A 13,081-nucleotide genomic window follows, 5' to 3' on the forward strand; every position below is an offset into this window, starting at 1 on the left:
ACCGGTTAGCCTAACATCTGTGGTAGGTAAAATTTTGGAGTCCATTATTAAGGAGACAGTAACAGGACATTTGGATAATCATAATTTAATAGGACAAAAGTCAGCATGGTTTTATGAAGGGGAAGTCATGTTTGACAAATTTGCTGGAGTTCTTTGAGGAAGTAACATATAGGGTCGATAAAGGGGAACCAGTGGACGTAGTGTATTTAGACTTCCAAAAGGCATTTGACAAGGTGCCACACAAAAGATTATTGCTTAAGATAAAAAATCACAGGATTGGGGGTAATATTTTGGCATGGATAGAGGATTGGCTATCTAACAGAAGGCAGAGATTTGAGATAAATGGTTCATTCTCAGACTGGCAATCAGTAACTAGTGGTGTTCTGCAGGGGTCAGTGCAGGGTCCCCAACTCTTTACAATCTATATTAACGATTTGGAGGAGGGGACCGAGTGTAACATATCAAAGTTTGCAGATGATACTAAGATGGGAGGGAAAGTAGTGAGTGAGGAGGACATAAAAAACCTGCAAGTGGACATAGACAGGCTAAGTAAATGGGCAGAGATTTGGCAGATGGAATACAATACTGGAAAGTGTGAGGTTATGCACTTTGGCAGGAAAAATCGTAGAGAAAGTTATTATCTTAATGGCAAGAAACTGGAAAGTACTGAAGTACAAAGGGATCTGGGGGTCCTGGTGCACGAAACTCAAAAGGTTAGTATGCAGGTGCAGCAAGTGATTAAGAAGGCCAATGAAATGTTGGCTTTCATTGCTAGGGGGATAGAATATAAAAATAGGGAGGTATTGCTTCAGTTGTACAAGGTATTGGTGAGACCGCACCTGGAATACTGCATACAGTTCTGGTGTCCATACTTAAGAAAAGACATACTTGCTCTCGAGTCAGTAAAAAGAAGGCTCACTCGGTTAATCCCGGGGATGAGGGGATGGACATATGAGGAGAGGTTGAGTAGATTGGGACTCTACTCATTGGAGTTCAGAAGAATGAGAGGCGATCTTATTGAAACATATAAGATTGTGAAGGGGTTGGATCGGGTGGATGAGGGGTGGATGTTCCCGATGATGGGGGAAACTAGAACTCGGGGCCATAGTCTTAGAATAAGGGGCTACTCTTTCAAAACTGAGATGAGGAGGAACTACTTCACTCAGAGGGTGGTAGGTCCATGGAATATGCTGCCCCAAAAAGCAGTAGAAACTACATCATTACATAAATTTAAGACAGAAATAGACAGTTTCCTAGAAGTAAAGGGAATTAAGGGTTACGGGGAGCGGGCAGGAATTTGGACATGAGTCTAGGTTCGGATCCGTCATGGCCCTGTGGTAGCGGAGCGGGCCCAGGGGCCGTGTAGCCTGATCCTGCTCCTATTTCGTGTGTCTAATTCTGTTGGTTTCAGGAGATAGTTCTGTGATAGAGATTGGCGGTTAAGATCAGATCAGCCATGACCATATTGAATGGCGCAGCAGGCTCGAGGGGCCGATTGGCTTACTCCTGCTCCTATTTCATATGTTCTTATGTTCATATGGTTTATATCAGACAGGAGGAGATTGGTGTCAGTGACTGGCGTTTGTTTATATCAGACAGCAGGAGATTGGTGTCAGTCACTGTGGGTTTTTTATATCAGACAGAAGGAGATTGGTATCAGTGACTGGGGTTGGCTTACACCCGACAGGAGGAGGTTTGTGTCAATCACTGTGGTTTGTTTATAACAGACAGGAGGAGATTGGTGTCGGTGAGTTTGTCGTTGGTTTATATCAGGCAGGAGGAGATTGGTGTCAGTGACTGTGTCGTTGGTTTATATCAGATAAGAGAAGATTGGAGTCAGTAAACTGTGGGGATGGTTTATATCAGACACGAGCAGATTGGCTTCAGTTGTTGTGAGGTTGGTTTATATCAGGCAGGAGGAGGTTGGTGTCAGTGACTCTGGGGTTGTTTATTCGGAAAGGAGGAAATTGCTGTCCCTGAATATGTGATTGGTTTATATCAGACAGGACGAGATTGGTGTCAGGGACTGTGGGGTTTGTTTATATCAGACAAGAGGAGACTGTTTTCAGTGACTGTGGGTTTGGTTTAATCAGACAGGAGGAGATTGGTGTCAGTGACTGGGGTTGCTTTATATCAGACAGGAGGAGATTGGTGTCAGTGACTCTGGGATTGTTTTATATCAGACAGGAGGAGATTGGTGTCAGTGACACTGGGGTTGGTTTATATCAGACAGGAGGTGATTGGTGTCAATGACTTTGGGGCTGGTTTATATCAGACAGGAGGAGATTGGTCTCAGTGACTGTGGGGTTGGTTTATATCAGACAGGAGGAAATTGGTGTCAGTGACTGTGGTGCTGGTTTATATCAGACAGGAGGAGATTGGTGTCAGTGAATGTGGGGTTGGTTTATATCAGGCAGGAGGAGATTGGTGTCAGTGACTTTGGGATTGGTTTATATCAGACAGGAGGAGATTGTTGTCAGTGACTGTGGGTTTGGTTTATATCAGAGAGGAGGAGATTGGAGTCAGTTACTTTGGAGTAGGTTTATATCAGACAGGAGGAGATTGGTGTCAGTGACTGTGGGATTGGTTTATATCAGACAGGAGGAGATTGGTGTCAGTTATTGTGGGGTTCATTTATGTCAGACAGGAGGAGATTGGTGTCAGTGACTGTGGGGTTGGTTTATATCAGACAGGAGGAGATTGTTTTCAGTGACTGTGGGGTTGGTTTATATCAGACTGGAGGAGATTGGTGCAGTGACTGTGGGGTTGGTTTATATCAGACAGGAGGAGATTGGTGTCAGTGACTGTGGGGTTGGTTTATATCAGACAGGAGGAGATTGGTGTCAGTGACAGTTGGGTTGGTTTATATCAGAAAAGAGGAGATTGGTGTCAGTTACTGTATCGATGGTTAATAATCGGAGAGGAGGAGATTACTTTCAGTGACAGTGGGGTTGGTTTATATCAGACAGATGGAGATTGGAATCAGTTAACTGTGGGGATGGATAAAATCAAACGTCAGGAGATTGGCATCAGTGATTGTGAGGTTGGTTTAATCTGACAGGAGGAGATTGATTTCAGACATTGTGGGTTTGGTTTATATAAGACAGAAGGAGATTAGTGTCAGCAACTGTGATGTTGGTTTATCTCAGAGAGGAGGAGATTGGTTTTCGTGACTGTGGGTATGGTTTTATCTGACAGAAGGAGATTGGTGTCAGTGACTGTGAGGTTAGTTTATATCAGACAGGAGGAGATTGTTGTCAGCAACTGTGAGGTTGTTTTTTTCAGACAGGAGCAGATTGCTGTCAGTGACGTTGGTTTTGGTTTAAATCAGACAGGAAGATATTGGTGCCAGTGACTGGGACTCGATTATATCAGACATGAGGAGATTGAATTCAGTGGCTTTTGGATTGGTTTATATCAAACAGAATGAGATTGGTGTCAGTGCCTGTGGCTTTGGTTTATATCAGACTGGAGGAGATTGGAGTCGTTGACTGTGAGGTTGGTATACATCAGACAGGGCGAGATTGGTGTCAGTGACTGTGGGTTCGTTTATATCAGACAGAAGGAGATTGATGTCAGTTCCTGTAGGGTGGGTTTATATCAGAGAGTATGAGATTGGTATCTGTTACTGTAGGGTTGGTTTATATCAGACAGCAGGAGATTGGTGTCAATAACTGTGGGGTTGGTTTATATCAGACAGGAGGAGATTGGTGTCAGTGACTGTGGGGTTTGTTTATATCAGTAAGGAGGAGATTACTGTCAGTGACTGTGGGGTTGGTTTATATCAGACAGGAGGAGATTGGTGTCAGTGACTTTGGGGTTGGTTTATATCAGACAGGTGGAGATTGTTGTCATTGACTGTGGGTTTGGTTTATATGAGACAGGAGGAGATTGGTGTCTGTGACTGTGGGGGTGTTCATATCAGACAGCAGGAGATTGGTGTCTGTGACTGTGGGGTTGGTTTATATCAGACAGGAGAAGATTGGTATCAGTGACAGTTGGGTTGGTTTATATCAGACAGGAGGAGATTGGTGTCAGTTACTGTATCGATGGTTAATAATCGGAGAGGAGGAGATTACTTTCAGTGACAGTGGGGTTGGTTTATATCAGACAGAGGTTATTGATGTCAGTTACTGTAGGGTGGGTTTATATCAGAGAGGATGAGATTGGTATCTGTTACTGGACGGTTGGTATATATCAGACTGCAGGAGATTGGTGTCAATAGCTGTGGGGTCTGTTTATATCAGACAGGAGGAGATTGGTGGCAGTGACTGTGGGGTTGGTTTATATCAGGCGGAGAGATTGGTGTCAGTGACTGTGGGGTTTGTTTATATCAGTAAGGAGGAGATTACTTTCAGTGACTGTGAGGTTGGTTTATAACTGACAGGAGGAGATTGGTGTCAGTGACTGTGGGGTTGGTTTATATCAGACAGGAGGAGATTGGTGTCAGTGACAGTTGGGTTGGTTTATATCAGACAGGAGGAGATTGGTGTCAGTTACTGTATCGATGGTTAATAATCGGAGAGGTGGAGATTACTTTCAGTGACAGTGGGGTTACTTTATATCAGAGAGATGGAGATTGGAATCAGTTAACTGTGGGGATGGATAAAATCAAACGTTAGGAGATTGGCATCAGTGACTGTGACGTTGGTTTAATCTGACAGGAGGAGATTGGTTTCAGTGGTTGTGGGTTTGGTTTCTTTAAGGCAGAAGGAGATTAGTGTCAGCAACTGTGAGGTTGGTTTATCTCAGAGAGGAGGAGATTGGTTTTCGTGACTGTGGGTTTGGTTTTATCTGACAGAAAGAGATTGGTGTCAGTGACTGTGAGGTTAGTTTATATCAGACAGGAGGAGATTGTTGTCAGCAACTGTGAGGTTGTTTTTTTCAGACAGGAGCAGATTGCTGTCAGTGATGTTGGTGTTGGTTCAAATCAGGCAGGAAGATATTGGTGCCAGTGACTGGGGCTCGTTTATATCAGACATGAGGAGATTGAATTCAGTGACTGTTGGATTGGCTTATATCAAACAGGATGAGATTGGTGTCAGTGCCTGTGGCTTTGGTTTATATCAGACTGGAGGAGATTGGAGTCGTTGGCTGTGAGGTTGGTATACATCAGACAGGGTGAGATTGGTGTCAGTGACTGTGGGGTTTGTTTATATCAGTAAGGAGGAGATTACTGTCAGTGACTGTGGGGTTGGTTTATATCAGACAAGAGGAGATTGGTGTCAGTGACTGTGGGGTTGGTTTATATCAGACAGGAGGAGATTGGTGTGAGCGCCTTTGAGGTTGGTTTATATCAGACAGGAGGAGATTTGCGCCAGTGCCTGTGGAGTTGAGTTATATCAGATAGTATGAACTAGTATAAGTTGGAGCTTTATTTAATTCTACCTAATATTATTTTTATATTGGAAAAGAAAGAAAGATAGAAGAAATCCATTAGACTCCAGGTCATCTACCTTAACGACGGTGCCCGGGTTGTTGTTGATATCTGTAATCAAAATTGTTATAGAATACCATCCAGCAACTGCAAATATAATAAACTGATGTCAGCACTGATTTTGAAAAGGGGAACTCACACTTGAATAACCATATTGAATCCATTGACGAACTAGCAGAATACGTAGAAGGCTAATGTAGTAGAAGTTATATTCTTGGGTTTTCAATAGGACTTCGACAAGGAATCACACAGTGGATTGATGACTTATGTCCGAGCATGTGGAGTCGGACAACTGGCAGCAGAATGGAGAGCAAGCTATCTAAAAAACAGAAATCAGAAAGTAGGGATTAAAGGTATTAACTCAGGCTGGCGGAAGGTAGTGATAATTTTCCACAGGGACCGGTGCTGGGACCACTGTTGTTCACCATTTACATGAATAATTTGGACTTGGGAAGGAAGTACAATTTCAAAATGTGTGGTTGACACCAATTTGGGGCTTTCAGGAAATAACTAGGTGGACTGAGATTGCACCGCTCCCGACCCCCAACATCACTCTCTAAACATTGAAACCCAGAACACTGCACTCAGCAACTCTTGCCACCCCAACATCACTCTCCTAACACTGATCCAGTGGAAACTCAACACCTCTCCCAAACCCAACATCACGCTCCTTACACTGACCCCTGGGACATTCAGCACCTGCCCCCACCCCAACATCACCTCATAACACTGACACCTAGGTCACTCAGCATCTCTCTCCACACCAACATCACCCTCTAACCCTGACCCCTGGGATATTCAGCACCTCTCCTGATACCAACATGCCTCTCCTAATGCTGACCCTTGGGAGACGGCACTCAGCACCTCACCCGATCCCAGCACCACTCTACTATCACTGTCCCTTGAGAGACAGCACTCAGCAAATCTGCTGGTCCCGACATCACTCTCTTAAGATTGACCCCTGCGATATTCAGCTCCACTCCCGACCCCAACATCCTTCTCCTAACACTGACCAGTGGAACACTCAGCACATCTCCCCACCCCAACATCACCCTTCTACCACTAACCCCTGGGATGCTTAGTACCTCGCTGCGCTCCAACATTAGTCTCCTAACACTGACCCCGCTGATACTCAGCATCTCTCCCCAACCCAACATCAGTCTCCTAACACTCACCCCGCTGATACTCAGCATCTCTCCCCAAACCAACATCAGTCTGCTAACACTGACACCGCTGATACTCAGCATCTCTCCGCAACCCAACATCATTCTCCTAACACTCACCCCGCTGATACTCAGCATCTCTCCCCAACCCAACATCAGTCTCCTAACACTCACCCCGCTGATACTCAGCATCTCTCCCCAACCCAACATCAGTCTCCTAACACTGACCCCGCTGATACTCAGCATCACTCCCCAACCCAACATCATTTTCCTAACACTCACCCCGCTGATACTCAGCATCTCTCCCCAACCCAACATCAGTCTCCTAACACTCACCCCGCTGATACTCAGCATCTCTCCCCAACCCAACATCAGTCTCCTAACACTGACCCCGCTGACACTCAGCATCTCTCCCCAACCCAACATCAGTCTCCTAACACAGACCCAGCTGATACTCAGCATCACTCCCCAACCCAACATCAGTCTCCTAACACTGACCCCGCTGATACTCAGCATCTCTCCCCAACCCAACATCAGTCTCCTAACACAGACCCAGCTGATACTCAGCATCACTCCCCAACCCAACATCATTTTCCTAACACTCACCCCGCTGATACTCAGCATCTCTCCCCAACCCAACATCAGTCTCCTAACACTGACCCCGCTGATACTCAGCATCTCTCCCCAACCCAACATCCGTCTCCTAACACTGACCCCGCTGATACTCAGCATCGCTCCCCAACCCAACATCAGTCTCCTAACACTGACACCGCTGATACTCAGCATCTCTCCCCAACCCAACATCAGTCTCCTAACACTGACCGCGCTGATACTCAGCACATCTCCCCAACCCAACATCACCCTTCTACCACTAACCCCTGGGATGCTCAGCACCTCGCTGCGCTCCAACATCAGTCTCCTAACACTCACCCAGCTGATACACAGCATCTCTCCCCAACCCAACATCAGTCTCCTAACACTGACCCCGCTGATACTCAGCATCTCTCCCCAACCCAACATCAGACTCCTAACACTCACCCCGCTGATACTCAGCATCTCTCCCCAACCCAACATCAGTCTCCTAACACTCACCCAGCTGATACTCAGCATCTCTCCCCATACCAACATCAGTCTCCTAACAATGACCCCGCTGATGCTCAGCATCTCTCCCCAACCCAACATCATTCTCCTAACACTGATCCCTGGGGGATAGCATTCAGCTCCTCTCCCAACCCCAGCATCACTTTCGTGACAGTAACTTTTGGGAGACAGCACTCAGCTCCACATCCAACACAAACATGACTCTCCTAACATGGACACGTGGCAGGCGGCACTGAGCTCCTCTCCCAACCACAGCATCAAGCTTCCAACACTGATCCTTGGGACACTGAACACCTCCCACCTCCCCAATATCAATCTACTAACACTGACCCGTGGGAGAGGGCACCCAGCTCCTCTCTCGATCCCAACACCACTCTCCTAACACTGACCCATGGGACACTCAGCACCTCTCCGGACGCCAACATCACTCTCCTAACACTAGCCATTGGAACACTCAGCACCTCTCCCCATTACAACATCTCTCACCTAACACTGACCCTTGGGACACTCAGCTCCACTCTCGATCCCAACATCACTCTCCGAACACTGACACTGGGAAACTCAGCACCTCTCCCCTGCCCAACATCACTCTCCTAACACTGACCCTTGGGACACTCAGCACCTCCCCCCATCCCAACATCACTCTCCTAACACTGACCCTTGGGACACTCAGCAACTCTCCCCATCCCAACATCACTCTCTTAACACTGACCCTTGGGTCACTCAGCACCTCTCCCCATCCCAACATCACTCTATTAACACTGACCCTTGGGTCACTCAGCACCTCTCCCCATCCCAACATCACTCTCCTAACACTGACTCTGGGGACATTCAGCACCTCTCCTCATCCCAACATCACTCTCCTAACACTGACACTGGGGACACTCAGCACCTCTCCCCATCCCAACATCACTCTCCTAACACTGACACTGGGGACACTCAGCACCTCTCCCTATCCCAACATCACTCTCCTAACACTGACCCTTGGTACACTCAGCACGACTCCCCTGCCCAACATCACTCTCCTAACACTGACACTGGGGACACTCAGCACCTCTCCCCACCCCAACATCACTCTCCTAACACTGACACTGGGGACACTCAGCACCTCTCCCCATCACAACATCACTGTCCTAACACTGACCCTTAGGACACTCAGCTCCAATCTCGATCCCAACACCACTCTCCTAACACTGGCAATTGGGACACTCAGCACCTCTCCTCATCCCAACACCACTCTCCTAAGACTGACCCTTAGGACACTCAGCACCTCTCCCCACCCCAACATCACTCTCCTAACGCAGACCATTGGGACATTCAGCATCTCTCCCCACCCCAACATCACTCTCCTAACGCAGACCATTGGGACATTCAGCACCTCTCCCCACCCCAACATCACTCTCCTAACACAGACCATTGGGACATTCAGCACCTCCCCCTATCCCAACATCACTCTCCTAACACTGACCCTTAGGACACTCAGCTCCAATCTCGATCCCAACACCACTCTCCTAACACTGGCAATTGGGACACTCAGCACCTCTCCTCATCCCAAAACCACTCTCCTAAGACTGACCCTTAGGACACGCAGCACCTCTCCCCACCCCAACATCACTCTCCTAACACAGACCATTGGGACATTCAGCACCTCTCCCCACCCCAACATCACTCTCCTAACACAGACCATTGGGACATTCAGCACCTCTCCCCACCCCAACATCACTCTCCTAACACAGACCATTGGGACACTCAGCACCTCTCCCCACCCCAACATCACTCTCCTAACACTGACACTGGGGACACTCAGCACCTCTCCCCATCCCAACATCACTCTCCTAACACTGACCCTTGGGACACTCAGCGCCTCTCCCCACCCCAACATCACTCTCCTAACACTGACACTGGGGACACTCAGCACCTCTCCCCATCCCAACATCACTCTCCTAACACTGACACTGGGGACACTCAGCACCTCTCCCCATCCCAACATCACTCTCCTAACACTGACACTGGGAACACTCAGCACATCTCCTCATCCTAACATCACTCTCCTAACACTGACCCTTGGGACACTCAGCACATCTCCTCATCCCAACATCACTCTCCCAACACTGACACTGGGGACACTTAGCACCTCTCCCCATCCCAACATCACTCTCCTAACACTGACACTGGGGATACTCAGCACCTCTCCTCATCCCAACATCACTCTCCTAACACTGACATGGGGACACTCAGCACCTCTCCCCATCCCAACATCACTCTCCTAACACTGACACTGGGGACACTCAGCACCTCTCCCCATCCCAACATCACTCTCCTAACACTGACCCTTGGGACACTCAGCACCTCTCCCCTGCCCAACACCAAACTCCTAACACTGACACTGGGAAACTCAGCACATCTCCCCTGCCCAACATCACTCTCCTAACACTGACCCTTGGGAAACTCAGCACCTCCCCCCATCCCAACATCACTCTCCTAACACTGACCCTTGGGACACTCAGCACCTCTCCCCATCCCAACATCACTCTCCTAACACTGACCCTTGGGTCACTCAGCACCTCTCCCCATCCCAACATCAGTCTCCTAACACTGACACTGGGGACATTCAGCACCTCCCCCCTGCCCAACATCACTCTCCTAACACTGACACTGGGGACACTCTGCACCTCTCCTCATCCCAACATCACTCTCCTAACACTGTCACTGGGGACACTCAGCATCTCTCCCCATCCCAACATCACTCTCCTAACACTGACACTGGGAACACTCAGCACCTCTCCCTATCCCAACATCACTCTCCTAACACGGACCCTTGGTACACTCAGCACGGCTCCCCTGCCCAACATCACTCTCCTAACACTGATCCTTGGGACACTCAGCACCTCTCCCCTCCCCAACATCACTCTCCTAACACTGACACTGGGGACACTCAGCACCTCTCCCCACCCCAACATCACTCTCCTAACACTGACACTGGGGACACTCAGCACCGCTCCCCATCACAACATCATTGTACTAACACTGACCCTTAGGACACTCAGCTCCAATCTCGATCCCAACACCACTCTCCTAACACTGGCCATTGGGACACTCAGCACCTCTCCTCATCCCAACACCACTCTCCTAAGACTGACCCTTAGGACACTCAGCACCTCTCCCCACCCCAACATCACTCTCCTAACACAGACCATTGGGACATTCAGCACCTCTCCCCACCCCAACATCACTCTCCTAACACAGACCATTGGGACATTCAGCACCTCTCCCCACCCCAACATCACTCTCCTAACACAGACCATTGGGATATTCAGCATCTCCCCCTATCCCAACATCACTCTCCTAACACTGACCCTTGGGACACTCAGCGGCTCTCCCCACCCCAACATCACTCTCCTAACACTGACACTGGGGACACTCAGCATCTCTCCCCATCCCAACATCACTCTCCTAACACTGACACTGGGGACACTCAGCACCTCTCCCCATCCCAACATCACTCTCCTAACACTGACACTGGGGAAACTCAGCACCTCTCCTCATCCTAACATCACTCTCCTAACACTGACCCTTGGGACACTCAGCACATCTCCTCATCCCAACATCACTCTCCTAACACTGACACTAGGGACACTTAGCACCTCTCCCCATCCCAACATCACTCTCCTAACACTGACACTGGGGATACTCAGCACCTCTCCTCATCCCAACATCACTCTCCTAACACTGACATGGGGACACTCAGCACCTCTCCCCATCCCAACATCACTCTCCTAACACTGACACTGGGGACACTCAGCACCTCTCCCCATCCCAACATCACTCTCCTAACACTGACCCTTGGGACACTCAGCACCTCTCCCCTGCCCAACACCAATCTCCTAACACTGACACTGGGGACACTCAGCACCTCTCCCCTGCCCAACATCACTCTCCTAACACTGACCCTTGGGACACTCAGCACCTCTCCCCACCACAACATCACTCTCTTAACACTGACACTGGGGACACTCAGCACCTCTCCCCATCCCAACATCACTCTCCTAACACTGACCCTTAGGACACTCAGCTCCAATCTCGATCCCAACACCACTCTTCTAAAACTGACACTAGGGACACTCAGCACCTCTCCCCATCCCAACATCACTCTCCTAACACTGACACTGGGGACACTCAGCACCTCTCCCCTGCCCAACATCACTCTCCTAACACTGACCCTTGGGACACTCAGCACCTCTCCCCATCCCAACATCACTCTCCTAACACTGACACTGGGGACACTCAGCACCTCTCCCCTGCCCAACATCACTCTCCTAACACTGACCATTGGGACATTCAGCACCTCTCCTCATCCCAACATCACTCTCCTAACACTGACCCTTGGGACACTCAGCACCTCTCCCCATCCCAACACCACTCTCCTAACACTGACACTGGGGACACTCAGCACATCTCCCCAGCCCAACATCACCCTCCTAACACTGACACTGGGGACACTCAGCACCTCTCCCCACCCCAACATCAATCTCCTAACACTGACCATTGGGACACTCAGCACCTCTCCCCTGCCCAACATCCCTCTCCTAACACTGAGCCTTCGGACACTTAGCACCTCTCCCCATCCCAACATCACTCTCCTAACACCGGCACTGGGGACACTCAGTACCTCTCCCCTGCCCAACATCACTCTCCTAACACTGACCCTTGGGACACTCAGCACCTCTCCCCACCCCAACATCACTCTCCTAACACTGACACTGGGGACACTCAGCACCTCTCCCCATCACAACATCATTGTCCTAACACTGACCCTTAGGACACTCAGCTCCAATCTCGATCCCAACACCACTCTCCTAACACTGGCCATTGGGACAGTCAGCACCTCTCCTCATCCCAACACCACTCTCCTAAGACTGACCCTTAGGACACTCAGCACCTCTCCCCACCCCAACATCACTCTCCTAACACAGACCATTGGGACATTCAGCACCTCTCCCCACCCCAACATCACTCTCCTAACACAGACCATTGGGACATTCAGCACCTCTCCCCACCCCAACATCACTCTCCTAACACAGATCATTGGGATATTCAGCATCTCCCCCTATCCCAACATCACTCTCCTAACACTGACCCTTGGGACACTCAGCGGCTCTCCCCACCCCAACATCACTCTCCTAACACTGACACTGGGGACACTCAGCACCTCTCCCCATCCCAACATCACTCTCCTAACACTGACACTGGGGACACTCAGCACCTCTCCCCATCCCAACATCACTCTCCTAACACTGACACTGGGGAAACTCAGCACCTCTCCTCATCCTAACATCACTCTCCTAACACTGACCCTTGGGACACTCAGCACATCTCCTCA

The sequence above is a fragment of the Somniosus microcephalus genome, unplaced genomic scaffold, assembly GCF_052327205.1.
Source record: "Somniosus microcephalus isolate GS21.2 unplaced genomic scaffold, FLI_Smic_1.0 unresolved_chr3, whole genome shotgun sequence".
Lineage (NCBI taxonomy): Eukaryota > Metazoa > Chordata > Chondrichthyes > Squaliformes > Somniosidae > Somniosus > Somniosus microcephalus.